This window comes from Gymnoscopelus microlampas, assembly GCF_963454915.1.
Source record: "Gymnoscopelus microlampas genome assembly, chromosome: 22".
Taxonomy (NCBI): domain Eukaryota; kingdom Metazoa; phylum Chordata; class Actinopteri; order Myctophiformes; family Myctophidae; genus Gymnoscopelus; species Gymnoscopelus microlampas.
The window spans coordinates 14,598,529-14,622,053 of record NC_139959.1 but is presented as its reverse complement, the minus strand read 5'-3'; the positions used below and the strand labels follow the sequence as shown (position 1 = coordinate 14,622,053).

Sequence of the window (23,525 nt, the reverse complement as noted above, 5' to 3'; positions counted from 1 at the left end):
TAACTGAATTGATCCTGGGTGGGTGCCCCGTGATCTGGTGGTGTGCGTATGTGTGTGTGCGTAGCCTACACGCGTGTGTGTGTATGTGTGTGTGTGGGGGGGTTGGAGCCAGGACAGACAGGCAGACAGACAGACAGCAGCAGCGAGATAAACAGTCAGGCAGGCAGCGTTGGTCGGGGGTTTTGAAGGCAGCAGGAGGAGTTTAACATGGCGGCACAGTTAGCCAGCAGCACGAATGTTGTTCCACTACTGCGAAGGTCAGGAGAACGAGAAGAGCCGCTCGGCGCGACGCTAAAAACGGGGATTTAAAAAGGTGGATAACAGCCCTAAAAGTTTACCATCCGTAAGTACGGAGCTACGTTGTGAGTGTATGTTTCCAACGGTTGTTGTGTTTTTGTTATGAGATGTGGGGTCACAACGAACGCGAGAGGGAGAAAAGAAGGGGGCTTCAATCTCGGTTGTGTCTGGACTGAGCCAGCGGTCTCTCTCTCTATCTCTCTATCTATGTCTCTCTGCCTCAGCATTAGCTTGATCTATGCTACTAGCGTTAGCTTCGTTGCTAATGTTGTGTCAGTGTTTATATTATCTCTGCAGCGGCTGAAGGAACTCACTTCGTTTATGTTTTGTTATACTTCGTCGCGCGAGCCTTGTTTTCGCTTCGCTCGACAAAAAAAGACGCAGCTTTAGTTTCAACGGGGGGAGGAAAATAGTCGCATCGACACTTTTGTTATTTAAACGGTGAAAATAAATAACGTAATTTTCTTTTAGTGGTGTGTTGTCGAGCGAAAGGAAGGACTCGCGTGACGATAAAAAAAAAAAACTAAAAAACAAATGTACAAAAAAGTGTGAAATGTTTTGTTTGTTTGTTTTTAGTTGTTGTTGCACGGGTCACTTAAGTTATATGTGTGACATAACGTGTTGAGTGACGTTTAGAATAGAAACGGTCCAGGCAGTGTGTGTGTGAAGCGGGGTGACAGTGAGTGCACTGAGTGCAACACAGCAGCGGAGCACCGGGGCACCAAGTTCTCTCTGCTTAGCAGCATCATGCTAACTGGCTACTTCAGCTTGGTAACCGGAAAACTTCCCCCAAAACACGCTCGCCCCCAGTGGTTCTTGTGATTCTTGTATTTGTTTTACTGAGGATAAGGTTAGAAATACATTTATGGTTAGGCAATAGGCATAGTTTACTAAGGTTACGTGTAAGAGTAAGGTTAGGTTTCGGCACCGTTTTCCTGAGGTTACGATTAGGAATAAAGTTAGGTTACCGTTTAGGCATAGTTTTACTGAGGTTACGTTTAGGAATAAGGTCAGGTTTAGGCATAGTTTTACTGAGGTTGCGATTAGGAATGAGGTTAGATTTAGGCATAGTTAGAGGAGGTTACGTTTAGGAATAAGGTTAGGTTTCGGCACCGTTTTACCGAGGTTACGATTAGGAATAAGGTTAGGTTTATGCATAGTTTACTGAGGTTATGTTTATGAATACCAGGTGGAGACCGTTCCTATGTAGCCGGAGTTGCCCCGGGACGACTGTGTTTAGGGGCGAGCGTTTTGGTATGCTTCAGCTTGACTGCTGCCTAGTGCCTGGCTAGCTCGTCTGTCTTGGATGAACGTAATACGGCGGTGTCGCTTGCCAAAAAAACAACAGACCTACAAGCTAACAACAAACACGCGTGGTTATCTCATCTTGTAGATCTACTATTTTTGGCAAGCGACACAAAGCTTCCAGAAGATCCGAGTCTGTGTGTTCGAGTCGAGCGGGCTTTTAATGCACTTGTTCTTCTAATTTGATTATTTTATTATCGGTGTCGTTTTGACAACACGTTGCTGTCGCTTGAAAACAAAGTGAATAATGTAACATTTATCTTAGATCGTCTCTCTCTCGGCTCAGTTTTGTGTGTGTGTGTGTGTGTGTGAGAGTGAACTTTGTACTGCACTGTGCAAATGAACGACTGTTGGCTCTTTTGGCTGTTGTGTGATGCTGCTTTTGCTTCCCTTTAATCACACGCGTTAACGCGCTAGCTTTGAACTTGTTACTCGGAACCATTCCGATCAGATTATAAATTGCGCATCATCTGCTGTTAAGTGGCCACCGAAATCGCAGGACCGTGGCGTGCAGCTGCCACAGTCAAGCAAGGAAAGAGAGGGCTACCAGAGTAAAAGAATGATTGTTCGGATTTTGTGCTGGTATGTCTTCTAGGTTTTGCCACTTGACTCGCAGACACAACAAGGTTTCACGTTATGTTTCAAACGTCTAATGATAATAATAATTCTAGAACTTTGTGGACATGAAGTAGAAGCTGTGGGGTCGATTGAATAGACTGCTCTCTCAAATTGAAGCTCCAACTCGTGGGTTTTGTTTTGTTGTGAGTTGCATGAGCACTGCTGCTTGGCTGATTCAGGACTATACAGGCAGATAGCTATGTGTCATTTCAATGTTTGTCAATGCTGCTCTTCCTAATGCTCTAGGAACGCACACAGCCTGTGGAACCAGTCAAGCAGTTTTCTGTTACATCATTATCACTCTCCCTACCTGACGGTGAGCAGGGCTCATGTCACACATCACCGATATGAGGCATGACATGTTGGCCAACTATGACAGTGGGATAAGTTCCAGCCAGAGATAGTTATGTGCAAAAAACTTGTAAGAGGCTCAAGACTCAACTCATGGATTGTGGGTCATATTTTAACTTACTAGCACACAGAATTAGGTTAGTACCTCTATTCGGTTGCGTCCAATGTAGGGTATATGAATTAGTCGCTTCATATGAGTGCATGTGTATTTCATTTGTAGACATGCATGTCACTCAAGCGGTTGGCTCCAAAGCATAGACTAATGCCTAATGTTAGTGTTATCTATCGTTTGCTGCAAAATGTTTAAGTTTTGCTTACACATATGGACGGTGCCTGATTTAGTTCTTGGACAGCAAAGCACTTAAAGGAGACAGGAAGTTTAAGTGAACGTATTCTCATTGTGTGTCATGTTTGGTAGGTGAGGACAATGGACATTAAAATTAAATCAGTGGCTATATTGCGCACAGATCCATGGCTTGATAGTGAAACAGTTTGGCAGCACACACTGCGATAGTATTCTTGTATACCTATAATCATACATGCTTAGTTGCATAGTCTGCACTAGTTAGATACTAGCATTCTGTTGCATGTGAAAACAAACGTCATTTTAGTGAACACTGACTTTGTAACAATGCAAGAATGAGGGTGCTGGTGGGATCGTGACAGCTTAGGAATCCATGTGAGTGAGTATGTGGATGTTTATACAAGGATATCAGACTGGAGGTTTTCTCACACTAACTTGGCACAATGTGTGTGTTACCTAGAACTATGGCTCTGCCTGAATGCTTTTAAAGCTACTGTATAGCAACAGGCGTGTGACAAACTAATGCCCTGCTCATCACATGACTTGAAAACAATTTATGTTTCTTTAAAGATTCAAGAGATTTATTTGTCACGCTCATACAAGTATGTGGGAAATGTGTCTATTCACTGATTCACTCTCTTTCGCTTTCTCTGTCTCTCTCCATAGTTCACTTTTGTTTTCTCTCTCTATCCCCACTTAGTTCCTCCTTTACCTCTAACCAACTCCCATCTTACTCTTATTAATTCCCCACTGTTGCTTCCCTCCCTACTGAGTGTCCCATGTATGACATACGCTCATAACCCACAAGAGAAATCAAAGCTGCATACAGAACTTCTTCCCATGTGCTTTTGAGTCAAATCTTTCATCTTGTACTCATTGGCCTTTGCCCTGTGATAGATGGCTCTGTTGTGTCACTTTGAGTGATACTGTAATCATTTGACCCTTGTTCTCTTGCATCTACTAGCATACGCTGCCTGTTTGTTCTTGAGTTGTTACCCGTTACTGTTGGGCTCATACAAATGTTGCTGACAAACGTATGGCTTCACACTTTGTGAAGTGATGTGCTACTGAAATGTCACACTGTTAATTGAATGACTGTTCCTTAAGGCTAGTTATCCTTGTGTTTAAGGTATGGCATACTATAAAATGTGGACACTCATTTCAAACTTGACAAAAATACTAGTGAACTACACCGCTGCTCTGGTTTCCACACTGTTTTCCTTTACTAACACATTGGGTTGAGTCATTTTAATCAGGCTGGAAAATGACATCCGTGTCTCTGGTGCTTAGCATGGCGATCTCCTGAACAACGCCATGCCTCCCCTCTCACACAGGCTCTTTTAATGTGTACTCCCTGGTTCCTTTTAAAAAGGGGTGTCAAATGACAGCGTTCAGGCCTAAGAGGCTGGAGGAAATCTAGGCTTCCATAATGATGTTGCAACTTGCTACTTGGCCCTGCATAAAACAACACTCTGCACACAAAGACCCAATGTTAGAAGGAACTACACTACAGCGCTGCTGCGTTGTGTTTGGCAAAGAAAGACGTAGTGCACCCTTCTGAGTTAACTGAAGTAATCTGCAGCTGTTTCTTTGTTTCCCCCCCATTGCTAATGACTGAATAATTCAATCTAAACTGACTGATAGACGCCGGGTCGGCATAATGTGACTAATCAGCAATAGGTAAAGCTTTAAACAACATGCAAGTCATTTTCAGAAGATTCAAATTGTGACTGAGCTACAGATGTATTCTGTCCATCACATATTGTATGTGACCCTACAGTGTATTATTTACATGACTCACAGACCTTTTAACCCCTCCCCCTTGTATCTGTTAGCCTTGTCTCCTCAGTGAGCAAGTGAGCATCTTCACCCTGCTGCCTCTGCGTTTGTGTTGTCATGGCAACAGCAGTGTGACAGGTCCTGGGTGGGCGTGAGGGATGAGCTGTGGGGTAATGGCAATGTTTTTTTTTTTTACAACAGGAAGAGAGAGGAGAGGAAAAGTAGCTACGGGTAGGAGGAAAACTGGGAGCGTACGAGCTCGTAGGACTTGGAGGAGAAGTTGTGGTTTCTCAGGTTCCACTCTGATTCTTAATGCATTCATTAGATTATTAGCTGACCTCATATCCATCAATGCTAAAGAGTTGGTCTTCTCTTGTTTACAGTTCTTGTTTACAGTAGCCTATATAATTAGATGGGCTGACTGTATCTATCAAATAACCTAGAACTAGACACATTAGCCAGTCATACTACTGTCAAGTGTCAATAAGGAAAGAGGACTTTGTGGAAGAGTATTGCAGTAAGGTGCATGCTTGCTAATTTGCTAATTGTCTGTAGCACAGAAAGCAGGTTGTAGGTAGCAGCATCACTTTGCACCAACTTTCTACTAAAACGACTGTTTGACACAAATATTGTTATTTTTCTGTTTTGCCACAAATATTGTTGATTTTCCGTTTTGGTTACTAACAAAGTACTTAGTTGCTGTAAACACCTGTTATTTTCCCACAGCGATAGCTGTGATGTAACGGAATACTGCAATACGAGAAGAAGGAGAATATGTAATCGGTAACCTCCTTTTGAAAAAATACTAACTCGGCAGGGCTCCAGTGATCTTCAGGCCCTTAGGCAACCCAATGATTCTGACAGCCCAGGCTCCTCCACTTACATAGGTCAGCCACAGTAAAGTGCATATTGATTTCCCCAGGCCAGATGATATTGTGTTGTCTGCTCCCCATTGCGAAGAAGGTGCCCTCAGCCAGGTTGACTTGCATTGAGGGGACTACAGAGGTCACATGACGACCGAGTGTGACAGTGCTGCTTCTGCTGCTGTTTTCCCCTCATGGCGTCGTATGCCGGCACAGGCTGAGGTCCCAAACTGCTGAGCTGTGAGAAACTAGCAGTTTGTTGTAATGGCGCTGTTGTGAAACATGTAGGCTTTCAACTTCAATTTGGGAAGAGCTTGTCTGTGTTGTCTTCTCATCATTTCAAGGCCTTTAAGAGACAAGATTGAAAATTAATTGCTTATTTATATTCATATTCAGTTTGGGATGAGCTAAGGATGCTGCTCCATCATTTGGTTTACCCTCTGTGTGTGTGTGTGTGTGTGTGTGTGGCGCTGGATGCTAGCATGTGGTTGGCAACATGCCCACTGCCCGTGGTGGAATGAATCCTTGGCACCGGGTAGAGAGAAGTTGGATTGAGTTATCCGCCTGCTAGAGTGGGTGGGTGGCCCAAAAAATATGTTCTGAGAATGACTAGTGAAGAATTTGAGTTTGTTGAGAGTGTTTTGTTTCAAGTGAAGGCAGTGCAACACTGTACCATTGCTGGTGCACCATGCGTTGGGCTGAGGTAGTGTGTGTGTGGCACGTCATGGTGAGAACAGCGGTGGTTCTCGTCCTCTTGACATAAAGCCAGAGGAATGTGTGGATTCAGTTTCTGTCTTTTCACTCTGTACATAGAGCAAGGGTCAAACTCTGACCAGCCTGATACCAGGTGTCACTGAAATAAAGGAATGTCAGTGTCTCTCTCTCCCTGCTGCTGACTCAGCTGTGTTTCTTGGGGTGACATATGTGTTTTGCCAGCAGTGCTTACCTTTTACTGTTCTTCAGACGGACAGGGCAGTATCCAGTAGCGATTCTCCTCAGTTGAGGCTCTGGAGGCAAACTGTTAAACCACCTTCACTTTCACCCTATGGTCAGCAAGGGCTGTACATTGAATTTATATTATTTCCTGTTGGGGATAGCATGATTTACGGGACAGGCAGCGGCACACTCATGCACCCGCAGGCAGGCAGCTGGGGTGACTTCACAAGACTAAGGAGAGAGCTTTCTCAGAGGAGAATCGATAGCTCCCTTAAAAACGAAATATATTTAAAAATATATAAGGGCATATATCGGTCTAAACTAATTGCATTGCTTCCTGAGTCTGAACACACCCTCTGTGCTAAACCAATCACAGCGATTTTGGGGGAGGGGTGTTGAGAACAACTGGTTTGGGATTCGCTTACACAGCTGTCTCAACCAATCACAGCAATTGGGAGCGCGTTTTCAACATAGAAACATGGAAGTTCCGTTCCATGTTATGTCTAAATGCCCGAATGAAACGGTTGATTCACTGTCACAGCAGAATATGATTTGACCACCTGACTAAAGTTTTTGGTGGTCTGAAAACCGATCAAGATCATACTTGGAATTACAACTGCCTTTGAGAAACATTCAGCATCCACTGTTCAAAGAGGTTGAACCTAGTTTGTGTGCCTGTGACTCCCTCTATATCAGCTACTGTGTCAGAAAAGAAACCTTCTCCTTTTTGCATCATAAAACCTGATGAGCCAGAAATGGATGGTTGACACATCTAGCTGTCTATCCAATCCATCTATTTAGTTACTTTGCATATGCAAAGTAACACCGTGATGTTAAGGCGATTAATTACCAACACACCGGAATACAAGGCTACGGCAATATCCATATAATGTATAAGTAGAATCGCCGAACTCATTTTTTTATTTTGGGGAAAAACTTCTTATATGAAGTGATGTTAAAAATGTCTATGTAATTTAGAAGGGAGAAAATAACTTGTAATGGTTGGAAGTGATGTCAGACTTCGTTGCTCTATTGTGCAGTTAACAATCAACTTATTATGCAAGCAGGACCTGTAATAGTGAATAATTTGCTGCTCTGCTGTTTTGGTTGTTCAGGCTGTGTAGGATTGTTGTTGTTGTGCCACCGTGCAACTTTGTTTTGAAATTTAGTGAAGAATATGTCATATTTAAGTTAGCAGCCCTCAGTCCCCCCTGCTGAAAACCCCTTCCAGCACGTATGTGTGTGTGTGTGTGTGTGTGTGTGTGAGTGAGAGGGAGAGAAAGTGTGTGTGTGTGTGTGTGTGTGTGTGTGTGTGTGTGTGAGAGGGAGAGAAAGTGTGTGTGTGTGTGTGTGTGTGTGTAAGAGGGAGAGAAAGTGTGTGTGTGTGTGTGTGTGTGTGTGTGTGTGTAAGAGGGAGAGAAAGTGTGTGTCTGTGAGAATTAGAGGATGTGTCTCTGTGTGTACACAAGACTATAGTGTAAGTGGTTCTCAAACCTTATAATTCCAAGGATCCCCGTTTGGTATGCTTACCCCATAACTCTGGTTCCATACATTTTTTTAGACACAGGATGTGTACCTAAACATCACTGGGCTGAGTGATTACTGATCCCTGGTGCACACCTACTTTTACTTTTGAAGCTTTCGCTATCTCAGAACCCCGTTCTGGTACGCTCTGATGTACAACGCCATCACCACAATCTCCAGTTCTACTACAGACCTACTCAGGGCCCACCTCAGTCATCACCTCTCTTAATCCATTGAGACGGGGAACGCATATGTGTCATTTTTTGATTTCTGTGGATATTCAAAAATAGCAGATCTACAACTTCATAGTTATGAGCTTGTAGATCTGCCATTTTTGAAAAATCTTGAACATTTGTGCAAATCTTTAGTTTGAATATGTATACATTTTTCAAGCGAACATTTGTAACTCAAATCTTTGCTTCTGGGGGTCCCTGGAACAAAATATTTGACAAATGTTCGCTTTAACAATATATATTCTAAGATTTTCAAAAATATTGAAAGATATTCAAGAATAGCAGATCTACAAGCTCATAGCGTGGCACTGATTGCCACGCTATGTAGATCTGCTATTTTTGAATATCTTTCAATATTAAAATGACAGATGTGTCATGATGCAAGGGTGATTAGGTAGCCTATATTTAATAAATCTGGCACAGTTTACCTGTTTCACCAAACTCACATCTCATGTCGTCATGTGTTCCATGTCACACCGATTTGGCATTGTGGCTACAGTGTGATCCCATCGCAAGATGGTCTTCTAGTTTATACATTTTCTCATATGCCACTACAAATAACCCTTGAATTATTTATCCCAGAAAGGCTGTGAGCATGCGTTTGTTTGTTTGTTTTGTTTGCATATTAACACATCTCTCCATTCTATGTTTTCTCCAAAGATGTGTGGTTTTGGCACCTAAAGGACCAAGGTCTGGGCCGTTAAAGCAAACCTGCCTTCCATCTCTTGTAGCAGACGGTAAAACAAAAAAGTGTGCAGATGAGAGTGTTAAAGCAACCATGCCATATTATTATTAGTACAGATTAGTACATTAAGACCGGGAACGTCATTTTAGATTTATTTTGGCTATTCAAAAATAGCAGATATACAAGCTCATAGTGTGGCACAGAGTGCCGCGTTATGAGCTTGTAGATCTGCTACAGTGCCGTGCTAAAGTATTCACCCCCCTTCACTTTTTCCACATTTTGTTATGTTACAGCCTTATTCAAAAATTGATTAATTCATTAATTACATTTTTTACTCAACATTCTCCAAGCTCTACCCCATATATTTTTTTTGCAAATGTAATACAAATTAAAAAAACACAAAATCATATGTGCATAAGTATTCACACCCTTTGCTATGACACTCAAAATTGAGCTGAGGTGCTTCATGTTTCCACTGATCATCCTTGAGATGTTTCTATAACTTGATTGGAGTCTGCCTATGGTAAATTAAATTGATTTGACATAATTTAGAAAGGCACACACATGTCTCTATCAGGTCCCACAGTTAACAGTGCATGTCGAAGCACAAACCAAGCCATGAAGTCAAAGGAATTGTCTGTAGACCACTGAGACAGAATTGTATCGAGCCACAGATCTGGGGAAGGATACCAACAAAAACATTCCGCAGCATTGAATGCAAGAAGTTTGGAACCACCAGGACTCTTCCTAGAGCTGGTCACCTGGCCAAACAGCAATTGGGGGAGATGGGTCTTGGTCAGGGAGGTGACCAAGAACCCAATGGTCACTCTCCAGTGTTCCTCTAGCCTGGTTCCAGACAAATCTGCCATTGCAAAAAATAAATTGCCCCCCGGCAGATTAGGTCTGGCCCCTCTCAATAGAGATTGGATTTCTCTCCCTCCGAAGTTGTGAGGGACCAATCAGGGCCCAGTATGCAAATATGGGGCGGGTTTATCACCAGAGGCAATTTTTTGTATTTGCCCCTCGGAAATGCAGGTCCCACACAGAGATTCCAGACTAATATCTACGCAGTGATATTAGTCTGGCCATGCCAGGCTAGTGTTCCTCTGTGGATATGGGAGAACCTTACAGAAGGACAACCATCTCTGCAGCACTCCACCAATCAGGCCTCATTGGTAGAGTGGCCTGATGGAAGCCAATCCTCAGTAAAAGGCACATGACAGCCCATTTGGAGTTTGCCAAAAGGCACCTAAAAATTCTCTGGTCTGTTGAAACAAAGATTGAACTCTTTGGCCTGAAAGCCAAGTGTAATGTCTGGACAAAAAACAGGCACCGCTCATCATCTGGCCAACACCATCCCTACAGGGAAGCATGGTGGTCGCAGCATCATGCTGTGGGAATATTCTTTAGCAGCAGGAAGTGGGAGACAAGTCAGGATCAAGGGACAAATTAATGCAGCAAAGTACAGAGAGATCCATGATGAAAACCTGCTCCAGAGCGCTCTGGACCTCAGACTGAGGCAGAGGTTCACCTTCCATGAGGACATGGAGTCTAAGCACACAGACAAGATAACACAGGAGTGGCTTCAGGACAAGTCTGTGATTGTCCTTGAGTGACCCTCCCGTAGCCCAGACTTGAACCCCATTGAACATCTCTGGAGAAATCTGAAAATGGCTGTGCACCGAAGCAACCTGATGAGGCTTGAGAAGATCTGAAAAGAAGAATGGGAGAAACCGCCCCAAAATAGGTGTGCCAAGTTGTAGCATAATACTCATATATATACAAGAATTGAGGCTCTAATTGCTGCCAGAGGTGCTTCAACAAAGTAACGAGTAAAGGGTGTGAATACTTATGCACATGTGATTTTGTCATTTTGAATGTTTAACACATTAACAAACATTTAAAAAAAAAAAACGTTTTCATTTTATTATCATGCGACATTGTGTGTAGAATTCTGAGCAAAACATCAAATTTAATAAAAAATAATTATGAGGCTTTAACTTATCAAGATGTAGAAAATGTGACTGGGGGTGAATACTTTCACAAGGCACTGTATTTTTAAAAAATCTTGAAAATGTGTCCCAATCTTTGAATATATGTAATGTATTTTTAAAGCCAACATTTGTAACTCAAATCTTTGCTTCTAGCCGTCCCTGGAACTAGTTAATATTTTGAGATGGGGTTGGCAGCCAAATGCATATCATTTTGTGGGTCCTTGACATGATAAAGTTTGAGAACCACTGATATAGAAACATACGTTTTTCAGAAACCTGTTAGGATTTAGAAGACATCTGTAGATGCGTTCGCGGATTTAATGGGCTAAGCTTCTTCTTAGATGATTTGTATTAGAGTTTAGACACACAGACTAATGATCAGCGTTGAACAATTCAGACAGAACAACAGTAGTATGACATTTACTGTATGCTTTTGTGATCTGTCTGTGTGTCATTAAACGGGTAATTGGGATTCCCCATCTTTATTTATACTAGGGCTGCACGATATTAGGAAAACAAACAACATATGCGATAACATTGTTGCATATTGCAATGATTTCTGCCTTAGGTTTGCTGCTAACATATTACCCAGACAATGAAAAGCCTACTGTATGCACACTCTGAAAAAATAAGAAATGGATTACTGTGTAATTCCATTCCAACATGGTATTACTGAAAACATTGCTGTGTGTGTGTGTGTGTGTGTGTTTACTCCACATGTTGATATTGCGATGACAATACATTTTTGAAATATTCTGCAAAACCATTTTTCCCTAAACCATATTAGACTGGGTAGGCACCAATAGTAAAAATGGCTGGCGTTTGACCAGGTGGGTCTTTGACTGTTGCCACAGAGTGATTCAAAAGATGGTGTGAAGGGAACAACGTCAAAATCCATTTCACACTGTAGTGCTGTTTTTGAGACCACCTAAAAGTAAGCCCACCAGATCAAAATCATTTGAATCCTAATCAACTGTAATTCTGTTTCTCAAAAGGAAAAAATGAATTATTTACACATTTAGGTCAAATACAAAAGGATACAATATTTATTACTATATAACAGAAGCTAATCCTTTTCTCAAACACTATAATTGTATTTTACTGACTTTCTAAAAGCTCAAAATTGGGTATACTGTAGAAGAATCAGACCTGAGCCCCCTCACTTGGCATTTAGCCTATACCTCAAACTAGATCGAGTGATGATGAATTAAGACCTTATGCACTGAAGACTACTGTCACATACGCACTTCACTATAAAGGTTAAATGGCCAATAGCTGTAGGGTCTACCTGACCCGGTTGTCTCTTAGTGTCTCAACAGGGGACTGTGCAAATGGGAGGCAAATGACGAATGAGAAGAGAAAGCCGCTTCAGTTTGTGCTTCACTCTGTCTGTTCCAATTATGTGTGCCGCTGTCACAGCAGGCTGCAGGACTTAATCAGGTAATACTGAGGTTTAAGAGTCCAACCCTGAACATGTTCCTCAGAACCATTATCCTGCTAGGGAAAAAAAGATTATTCTGCTTTAACAAATCAACCAGCATTAGTAATAACTATCACAAATTGAAATGTTATCTCTATATCTGGCTAATGTTGCACTACCAGTCCAGTCATCTGTGTGTCTCTGAAACGCCACTTAGGTTCTGCTGAAAGGTTTACGCCAGCGATGTCACTGGAGTGTTTTTTTAGCTAGCTTTGGCAACATTGTCCTTGTTCGCTGTGTGTACATAAAATAATTGATGTCAGAAATGTTTAATTGGTTTGATGTAATGGAGGCAAAGTACTGTGTGGGCGTGCCAGGCTGGTGCTTTCCTGCAAAATGCATCATGGGATGTGTAGAAACACAGAGAACGGCAGAAAGAAACATGCATAGAGAGATTTTCCTTGTCGTAAATATTGTTGTGTCTATAAGGAAATTAAGGCCGGAGTGGCTTACTGTCTGTATCAGCCGAGCAATGAGGGTGTCTGTCTATCCCCATTACAATGCACTAGACCAGTGAGAGATGGATTGCTGCCCACACCTCCTGTCAGCTCCCGATACTTAGCGCACAAGCCGTGCTACTCATACGCTGAGTTGGTGGCGCCCGGTATTGAACCCAGAACCTTGCAATCCAAAGGTGAGCACTCTGGCTGAGCAACGAAGGCTATTCTATAGACTATGAAAAATATCGACAATGAACCGATTTGGTGTGGGTATGCACGCGCACATGGGCATGCATTGATTGATTTATTGATTGATTCAAGCAGTTTGCAGAAAGAAAAGCACAGGAAAGTACAGTTCAATACAAGGTCTGCTAAGAGGATTATACCCAAGAAAGCACTATGGATCGTTTCCATTGGGGTCCTGACATGTATGTGCATTGATTGATTGATTGATTGAATATTGTATTAACATGAGTATTAACAGTACAGGTTGTAGCATAACACAAAAAGCTCCAGGGGCTTGTTTCCATTGTGGTCCATTGTACTCAATTAATCAGTAACACATGTAATACATACAATACAAATACAAAACATATTGTAATAAAGCTCAGTAGAACATAAGGTATATTTACAGAGAGGGGGGGGGGGGGGGTCAGAGAATTCTACTATCAAGGTGTTCAAGGAGTTATGCGAGCAGTTAGGACTATGTTCACTTGTATTTTGAGGACAGGAATTCTTTTAGGTTAGCATGCATTACTGCGTGTGATTTGTGTACAATGTGCATGTTGTGCTCCCCTGTAAACCTGATTGGTGGACGTCCACACCATTCTCCTGGAGTGCGCAGCTGATCAAGAGACAGACTTGTGTCAGCTGATTTCTCTCCACTCCTCTTGCTGCTGCTTAGATGGCACTGCTTTATCTTTGGTCTGCTGCTACTGTACAGCCTCCGGGCCCCTGGGGGAACTAATTCCTAACTCACCGTGACAGTCTCGGCCAGGAAGGGGATCATGGACACACACACACACACACACACACACACACACACACACACACACACACACACACACACACACACACACACACACACACACACACACACACACACACACAGACAGAAGCAGGGACAATAGACATGCAGTAGACGTGCAGAATGTGGTCACAAGATGAGCTGCACAACGTCTTAAAGGGATGGTACAGTTTTACAAACGTCATTTTCTCCCCCCTCTCTCTCGTTCACTCTGCATATCTGTATCCGACTCTCTTAAACACACGTTTGCTTTGTCGTGTCGGTATGACTCACCTTTTTTTTACAACGCGTCTTATCAGCCTCATAATAGGCCTAACACATTTGTGTTTATCCTCCCTGTGGTCACAGCTGAAGGAGCTGGCACCGGGCTCCTATTTGAGCAACAGATGTGGGGGGCCTTTGGCATATGGCTGAATAAAGACATGAGGCAACTGCACCCAGAAGAGAGCTGAAATCTGCAGGCACGTGGCCAGTGCAATAAATAATAGTGTATTTTGAAGGTGGAGTTCATACAGGGCCATTATTATTAGCCTGTATTTATCCATGGAAAGGTTTTTCAGCCTCTTTTTAAAGGAGCTACACCATGAATTTGAACTTTTCCTTCTTTTTTGTGTGTTTTTGGTCTCGCCTACTTCTCTATCCCAAAAAATACCCACGTTTGAGCACTCAGGCTTTCACAGCATATCTGGGGTTTTATGTAAATTGGTCTCAAAACAGGCCACCTGATTTGCCCCCCGCCTGTGACGTCACACGCGATACCTTCAAAGCAAAAAAGAAAAAAAGTTTTACAGGTATAAAAAAGTGGGTGAAATTAACCCAACAATGCAAGGCACCAACCTGCTCATTGGGATCAGTGTCTTTGCTCAAGGACACTTTGACACGCAACCAGGAGGAGCCGGGGATTTAACCCATTAAGACCTGTGATACGATTCTACAAATGTCTTCTAAATCCTAACACTTATGTTGCTATAATATCAGTGGTGCTGCTCAAACGTTTTCATGTAAAGGACCCCCAAAATTCTATGTATTTGGCTGCGGAACCCCCCCCCCCCCCATATGAAAATATTTTGTTCCAGGGACCCCCCAGAAGCAAAGATTTGAGTTACAAAATATATATTCAAAGATTTGCACACATTTTCAAGATTTCTCTAAAATAGCAGAGCTCATAGTGCGGCAATCTAAAATGACACATGCTCTCCCGGTCTTAATGGGTTAACCAGGAACCTTCCTATTACCAAGCGGCCGCTCTACCACCTGAGCCACTGTACCAGTGTGGCGCAGCGGTTTACGGTTTAAAACCGAACCGTACGGTTCGCCCTGCACTGTTCAATATAGCTTTATAGACCGCAATCATCTGTTTTGCAAAACAGCTCTCCACTCTCCATTAAAAGTTATATCCGTCAGACAAGTCCCAACAAAATACTCCATGGCTGTAGATAGGAACTGATCTTGTAATCATTATAAGCATAATATTCTTAAATCCTTATGCAGAGATTAAATGTCGATCTTTAATTGCCGTACACTAAACAAAAAAATTGTGTCTTTGCTAGAGAATCTCCCCCCTCCCTTCCCTGCACACGTGTGAGGCATGGTGATATAAGGTGCATTTTCCCCCCCTTGAGCATAATAATGAAAGGCGGAAAATAAAGTAAAGTCAGCGAGATAAGGTTATTCTTTTCCCTTGAAAATAATGAAAGGCAGAAAATACTGGAATGTGTCTGAATAGAAAAAAACTTTTTTATTGCTAATAAGTAAAATAAACTGAACATTTTGGAAGTATTTTCTGTTTATTTATTAAACTTTTCTTTTTACTGTACCGAAACCGTGAGCCAAAAAACGAGGTTTGAACCGAACCGTGGGCTAACTGAACAGTTGCACCCCTAAGTAGTAAGTACCACCTGAGCCACCTGAGCCCAGAAATCTTGTAGGCTGCATTTGGACAGTAGTTGATGATGAATGTGAGGCCATGACTTTTTCTTCACTAGGCCATGACATATTCACTTTCCCAACCAAGATTTTCCAAACAAGTACACTGCTTTGAACCAGTGGCCTGACAGTTAACAAGCCAGCTCTCCCTCCCTACCACCATCAAAATAAACTGAAATTAAATTCTAAATATTTAACTGTCATTCTGTATCACATTTGGTTGATGTTGCAATAGCGGTTATGCTGGCAATCTTGTCTCACAACACCTTAGATGGGTAATTGTTCGTTTGCAGGGCTTCCCAAGGTGGAACAAAGCCTATTGATTATTGGTTAGGAGCCGGATGTTGGCTAAGCCTTGACCTGACCTCTTTGGAGCAGCACAAGCCCAGGGTGCTGCCATTAGGTCAGACATCAACTGATTCTTATTGAATCGAGGGGCCATTAGTGGGCTATTCAAAAGGCTGCCAGCAGGGGCTCCATTGGTGTTTAGCCCCCGTGACCTGGCGATTATGGTCAATTTCTGTTCTGTGAAATATTTGCTGCTGGTGCCCATCTAATCCCCGGCCTCCTGAGAGGGCTGATGATTAGCTGCCCGGCTTGTTAGCGTTGTTAGCAGAGCCCGGGCGACAAAGCCTTTTAACTCAAGTGGAGTTCATCTCAGCTCCAGGAGAAAGTAGTGGATTTACAATGACTCCAAATCTCTGGCCTTAAGACCGTCCTGCTCGCATACTCTGATCATATCATCACTAAATGGTGCTGACAGGAGACGAGCCAGTTGTCTACCGGACACTTTTGTTGGTAGGCCCAGAGAATCTGTCTCCGCACAGTTGGAAATGTGAGTTCAGAGGTCACAAAACGGTACACAGAAGCTTAAAGGAGAGGGAGAGAGAGAGAGTATCATGTTCTCCACTGCGTGAACTTGAAATTGTAGTCCAGCCGCGTCAGCAACGCTCTTTAAATGTATAGCCGTGCTCACAAGCCTTTTTGATTAAGTTTTGTTTTACCAATTCAGGTTTAGTTTCACTTTCCTTTGACAGGTATCGAGTTGTTTGTCATAAAGACCATGGAAACCGTGACTTTTCACGGCACACTCATAATGAAATGCATGGCTTTTCTTTGTCTCTCCAAAGGTACACTTTAATTGGCTACTGTCTGTTTAGTGGGAGCTTGAACTTTTAACCTGCTGACCTCTGACCTCCCACAAAATGCCAACAGATGGCAGGACAGTGGATGTGTTGGTCAGAGCCAAAGCGATGATCCTCTGCAAGCATACGGCTTTGCATAATGTGGGACTTTTCATCTGTGTTCACATGTGTTTTCAGGTACATGTCCTGTAAAGCATTGTGTAAGGAGTACAGTATGATTTTTTTTTTTAAGTTGCGTTTTCATTAAAACATATATATATATATATATATATATATATATATATATATATTTACATTTTAGGGACAGTAAAGCGCAGTGTCATACTTGGCAGGGCTGTGTGTGGTTGTTTAGATTACACCAAGTGTTATTCAACACTTCTGTGTGTTGCCAAGAAGAATAGCTTGTAGCAACTATTCATGTAATAACGGCTCATAATGTAATACCGGTTCATAATGTAATAACTCAAATGTAATAAAAGCTCATAATGTAATAATCAGTTCATAATGCATAAAAAACGGAGTGCATAATGTAATGACGGCTTTTCAAATGTTTTATATCATAAACCTAATGTAACCTAACGCAACACTTCTGCATTGGTCTCCTGTGAGGCTGCTCCTTCTAGGGGTAACACTTTTCTATGGGTCACAGGTGTCAATATAACAAATCAAATTTACAAATCAATTAAATCACCTTTCAACAGAAGCTTTGTTTGTATTGTCAAAAAAGCAACAACTTTTGTGATGGAGTATAAATTAAGCTTAACGTTACAAACGTAATCATTTGATTGGAATGTGCAAAGAAACATCTTGAATTAACATTTGGAAGATTCATAATCTAATCTTGCATACAAAAAAAAAGTCTGTCTGCAGGATCACACAAAACCACCAGACCGATTTGCACAAAGCTTGGTGGAGGGGTGTAGAATTGGCCGAACTTAGATGCCTTTTGTCTGATATTGGTAATTTATCCCACCTTCATTTAATCTGTAAAAGAAAATGCATACATGTTACATGTTAAAAATCTCTATATACCAATTGCCAATATGAATATAGGTCAGCCACCTGTGACCTGTCACAAAAACAAGATATGACAAGTCATAATATCCCCGCTTGCGGCAGGCTTTTTTTGCCCCAATCTGCAGCACAAAATGTAAAAGTGGTCTTTAAAATGAAATCTCAGCCATTCCAATGCAACCGAAAGGACTCCACAGAGAGGTTCATCGGTTGGCTACCAATATAAAGTGTGTGTGTGTGTGTGTGTGTGTGTGTGTGTGTTAACGAAAAGTGCAGTAGAACCTTTACCAGACCATAGTGAAGTCTGTGGGTTTCAGATACCACATAGCCTTTATAAAAGTGAAGCTCACAACGTGTCTTTTAATTTCATGCAAGTTTGCCCTTTCCACTACTGGCTTACATGAACAAAATACCCAAATGGGTCCATTTGGTTTCATTAATGTCTTTTCTAATTCAAGTATTCAATAAAAAATGAAAAAGAGCAGATCTACAAGCACACAAGGCGGCGACGCGTTGTGAGCTTGTAGATCTGCTATTTTAATGAAGCATGAAACACGCTGATTTTAGTGTCAGTTTTGATGCTAAAAGCATCATCAATCTTGGAATGGTTTGCATCATTTTAATCACAAGGCACGTACCTTTAAAATGGTATATAGATCGACAATGTAGGTGACACACACGCAAGTGTAAATGTGTTTGTTTGGGAAAAAACGCTTGTTTCGGCGCTTGTTTTTCATTCACACACACACACACACACACACACACACACACACACACACACACACACACACACACACACAGTGTTGCCATGTGTACTAATTTTAAGCGACCTCGTGTTCTGTAAAGTTGCTTGTAAATATTGGTAGTTGCTTTTTATTTGTTATTATTTTGTTGTGAGCTTGTAGATCGGCTACTTCCAAATAGTCTATTTTCAAATAGCCGATGCATATAGGTTTAAAGTGCTCATGTAGCCTAATAGTCACTTAAATATTTGGCTTGTTTTCATTGACCTGGTTGCTTATTTCTCTCTCATAAATCTGGCAACCGTGTCTTTGTTTAGACCAACGAAGAAGAAAATGCGGAAGTGATGTTTTTTTCCCGTGTGAAAGACAGTATTATGTTGCGAAAATATAAAGACATTACAGCACCATAACATGGTTAATACATTTTATTGTGGGATGTACAATACATGAAAATTACGGGTGTAATAACGCGACTTGCGTCGAGAACTAATGGAGAGCGGACATGACCGCGTTTGGCTAAAAACTGTTAGTTAGTTGCTGTTCCTATTAGCCAAAATCGGCTAGCGCTGGAAGGAATCCACTTCACATTAACACATTTATATCATATTTACATGCCGAGTTAAGCTCTGACATTTAAGTGATATGTAGCCTGATATTACCAGATTGCTATAGTGGGTTTAGAATATTTTAGACGTTTTTTTTCATTTGCTCATTGCTCATTTCAGCTCTTCTGGAAAATCAGCCAGCCCGAGAAGACTGTCTTCATGGGCAGTCAGAGGCGTGTCTAGTCCCATAGCTTGGGAGGACGAGGCCGCCCGTTCAGAGTATGGGAACGTATCCCATTGGCTTAAACGACAGCCAATCACGCAAAAAAAGTGTTGAATACATGTGGGAAATATGTCGGGTCAGAGTCAGAGTGAATATAGACCCCAGCTCTGCAAGCAAGCGGGTAAAAAGACAAGCTGCCAGCCATTTCGCTGCATCATCTTTTGACCTAGCTTGAGCCTTTCATGCGCCCTGTCTCCCGCCCCGACTTTGACTTGTTCCGCCACTGATAACAACGTAACACTTTTCTCAACAATATGAGCTGTTATTACACTATGAGCTGTTATTACATTGTGAGTGGCTACATTACGTTCATAGTGAAATGCATTATTACATGTAAAAAGCCGTTATTTTATTATGCGCTCATGGTTTTATTACATTATGAGCTGATATTACATTTTTATGAGCCGATTACATTTCAAGCTTTTATTACATTCAAGTTATTACACTATGAATCTCTATTTCATTATGAGCCATTATTACATTGCTGCTAGTTATGCTACATAGCTCGTAAACAATAATTGTCTTTTCCTGGACTGTGTGTGTACCTGGCTGTAATATGACACCTGCTTCTGATCTTGGGTCTTATACTGTATGTGTTCACCGTTAATGGTCTAAGGTTACAGTGACTTTGGCAGGGCCCAGCTGGTCCTAACATGATGAGGTCCAGTCTGCCTACAGATAATGAAGCCCCCTCCCCTCAGGGGCCACAGATCCCACCATCACCTGTCAGCTCGGCTGACACATTTGGTCGATCTGAATAGTGAGATCACGTCATCTGACTGTCACTGCTTGTTCTTCAATAAGAAAATGGCTGATCTTCAAGCTGCTCACAATGTGTGGCAAATAAATGCAACAATAAAAAAAAATAAAAGAGTGCAAAACTGCAAATGTTTTACATTTTTGCGAAAATAGGGCTTAAGTGGTTAAACGAGAGCATATAGTACTTAATGGTAAAGGGTAAAGTTTCATCTGTAAATTTAATTATGTAAATTAAGTTATCATTGTTTGTACCCGCTTATTTGATTTTCAAATTAGACGCACTATGAACCACTGATCCTTTACATAGATATGCCCATACATTTAATAACAAAATCAAAGTCCAATATAAGAATCCACCCTTTTTGATGGGTTGTGATGCATCCTGATGCTTTTCAATCAATATGGTAAATTGTCTCTGTATAGTTTCTCCATAATGGGGCCAAGGCAGTCTGTCCACAGACCAGCCGGTGGGGGGGTTGTGTGTGTGTGTGTGTGTGTGTGTGTGTGTGTGTGTGTGTGTGTGTGTGTGTGTGAGTGTGTAGGGTGGAGTGTCACTGGCAACGCTGAGACTGAACATGTGACAGAGCACTAATGCTCAGAGGAAATTCCTCCAGAGGATGAGAACTGAGAGCCAAGCGGGGGGGAGGGCGGTGCGTGGGTGGGTCGGGGGGCAGTGGAGAGCGTAAGCAGCGGCAAAGAGGAAGGCGGAGTTGAGAAACACTGTTTTGAAATGTCACAGCAGATGTGACAGCGGGAAGTTTTTCTTTACTATGCATCTGCCAAGTGGGAATCGAATAATCTTTTTTGCTTTACAAGTAATAAAACATATATTCCAATAAATATCTGTTTTATTATCTCCTGTCATCTTTTGTAAAGCCCACACATTCATCACATCCTGTTTGTTTGGGTGAGTGGCGTGCCATGCAGCAGCACTCCAAACGGTTAATAAATATAGCCTTTCCGCATGGCTCTCTGGCTGTGAACTTGTGCAGGCCAGGGTTCAAAAGGGGATTCAGTCTCCAATTACGTCATCACATATGACATCACGTGAAGGCATTCCTCAGCTGGCTCAGTTGGCAGGTATTTGAGAGAAATCTCCACAGTGTAGACGGGCCGGCTGACTCTACTTCCATCGGGCCACTTTTGGTGTGGGGCAAGCTCTGCCTCTAAAATGATTCTCTGGCAGCCTCATTACCGCATTGCCAAATTCCGTGGTAGAGTCCTTTTTGACTGGGATACCATCCCAAGTCATGTCGGAATGAGGGCGTTTCGTGAGACTCTGTTGACTTTTTGATGATTGTTTTGAATGGTTGAAGGACGGCCTTCTTTTCCCATCGCCCGCTATCGCTTCCATGCTCTGGAGGGGTGGTCACAGATTCGCTGTACATAAGCGAGCAATTCTGGCCACGGTGGCCGGCCACAGCGCTCCTCAGAGCGGACACGTATGCAGCTTTCGCTGGCCAATGTTGGGAACAGACAGGACAGACCGACAGGACTGCCACAGCTCGTTTCTAAACAAACTATTCATTTTAGCCGATAAATAGATCGAGTAGTTGTTCAGTATTGATTAATATTGCATTGAACTCAGTACGAGCTTATACTTCCATGAGTGCGAGTGCTTTATTTACTTCACAACAACCTATAGACGATGTGCTCTCAATTAATCTTATAATTATTTCCTGTTTGCGTCTTCAACAGCGCCATTGAAGGCTGTTTGAGCTGAAACACGTCCGTTGTTGGTCTCGGTGAGGAAACCAACATTACGGAGTGCTGCTGGCTTGTTTATCTTCTCGTTGTATTTTTGGACGGTGCACCTAAAGTCACCTCATCAGTTTGGAAATTAGCATGCGGCGTGGTTTGGTTTTTGTTTCTGGATCATTGCCAAGCATGTCGAGTAGGATGCTGGTTGACAATATATTAATGAAAGTAATTAAAGTGGGATATGTGGTGTTTCCGTTGTTCTGTTGACATGCATTTGTTAATTGTTGGAGAATTCCCCACACTGTGACAATCCTACTGTACATTTGCTGTCCTTTACTCACCAGCCATTAAGGCGGCTGTGTGCCCGCTCTGCCGAGCTATGTGCCTGGCCAGAGGGCCTCGCTTACACCGTTGGAGACAGAGTGCAAAATGACAATAGCATTGGTGTAATTAAGAGATTCGATAAGGGCTATATGTTTTATATACACAGATTTACAAATAAAAGAGCGCCGGAAAGCGTTCATGCATTAAAATGTGACGTTATCCCAGTCACAATGGCATTACTCATGTCATTTGTTCTTGTTTCCTTTTCTTTGAAGTAGTTGCTTTTCCTAATTATCTGAACAAGAAGATGACTTAAATTGAAACCCCTTCATCCTGTTCCTGTCTAATTAATTGTGTGTCATGATTAAAAAGACTTGGTGTATTCCAGGATGTAATAAGGTTGCTAGGTCTCCCAGGATATGGACCCTGTAGACACTTCACTTAGAGCTCTACGTTAAACTAATGCTAATGATGTGCAGTGAATCATAATGGCAGACTTCTGGGCTGTAGGCCTGTTACTAGTCTCCTCTACTACTTGGACCATTGCGACTTTAACTGGACCACATTGCTGAGTTGTGCCGGTTCTGTCTAAATACTGAGTAATATACTGTATATCCTTATTGTATTTTTTTTCTTCTTCATTTTTTACAGTTCTTCAGCAGGGAGGCGTGGATGATTCTAAAAGGTTTCCCAGTGTTGTATTCCTGCAGCTATGCCCTGAGGGATCCCCTGGACTCAAGCCAAGGTGAGAAGTGCAGTCATGGCCATCTTTCTGCTTATGTAATAATGCCTTGCAGCCCAGGCCAATATAACCTCCTCCCAACACTACAGTGAGGGACACGAACAGCCGCGTTAAGGCTTCTTTCTCCCTGTTCATTAAAGGGCTACTCATTTAAGCCTAAACCATGTTCATTGGAACCAGCCCCAGGCATTGCCCCTACTGCTGCATGTGCTTTGCTTTTGTTTGCATGTGTGGTGTCCCTCCATCCAAGCTCATTCATTTGGAGAAAGTAAAGTGTTTTCTCAGCTGTATTTTTGTAGTTTGAGTGCGGAAAGGGGTGATGTTGGCTGCGATATCTGAGCCGAGTTGCTCCTCCATTTGATGAGCGACACTGAGAGTGTGAGCATCTTACTTTATCTCCCTTTCTGGCCACCATGACGAGCGCAGCTGCTGCAGGGAGATGGCCTGCATATCTGTACTTCTTCCCCTCTCCTTGCCAGTAATTTTCCAGTCAACCAATAAATGGCC

The 23,525-nt window shown here is 42.3% G+C and overlaps 1 protein-coding gene across 7 annotated transcripts in view; it reads left to right on the top strand.

Moving 5' to 3' along the window:
* Window positions 1–109: 109 nt before the first annotated feature.
* Window positions 110–23,525, top strand: part of ncoa2 (nuclear receptor coactivator 2) — a 96,928-nt gene continuing 73,512 nt past the window's right edge. For 6 of the 7 annotated variants that reach the window (XM_084048929.1, XM_084048927.1, XM_084048932.1 and 3 more), the window contains exons 1-2: window positions 111–343; window positions 22,928–23,021. The gene's annotated coding sequence lies outside the window, so the exon portion shown is untranslated. Of the gene's footprint in view, window positions 344–22,927; window positions 23,022–23,525 lie in introns of all 7 variants that reach the window. The other variant, XM_084048930.1, reaches the window with a different exon arrangement.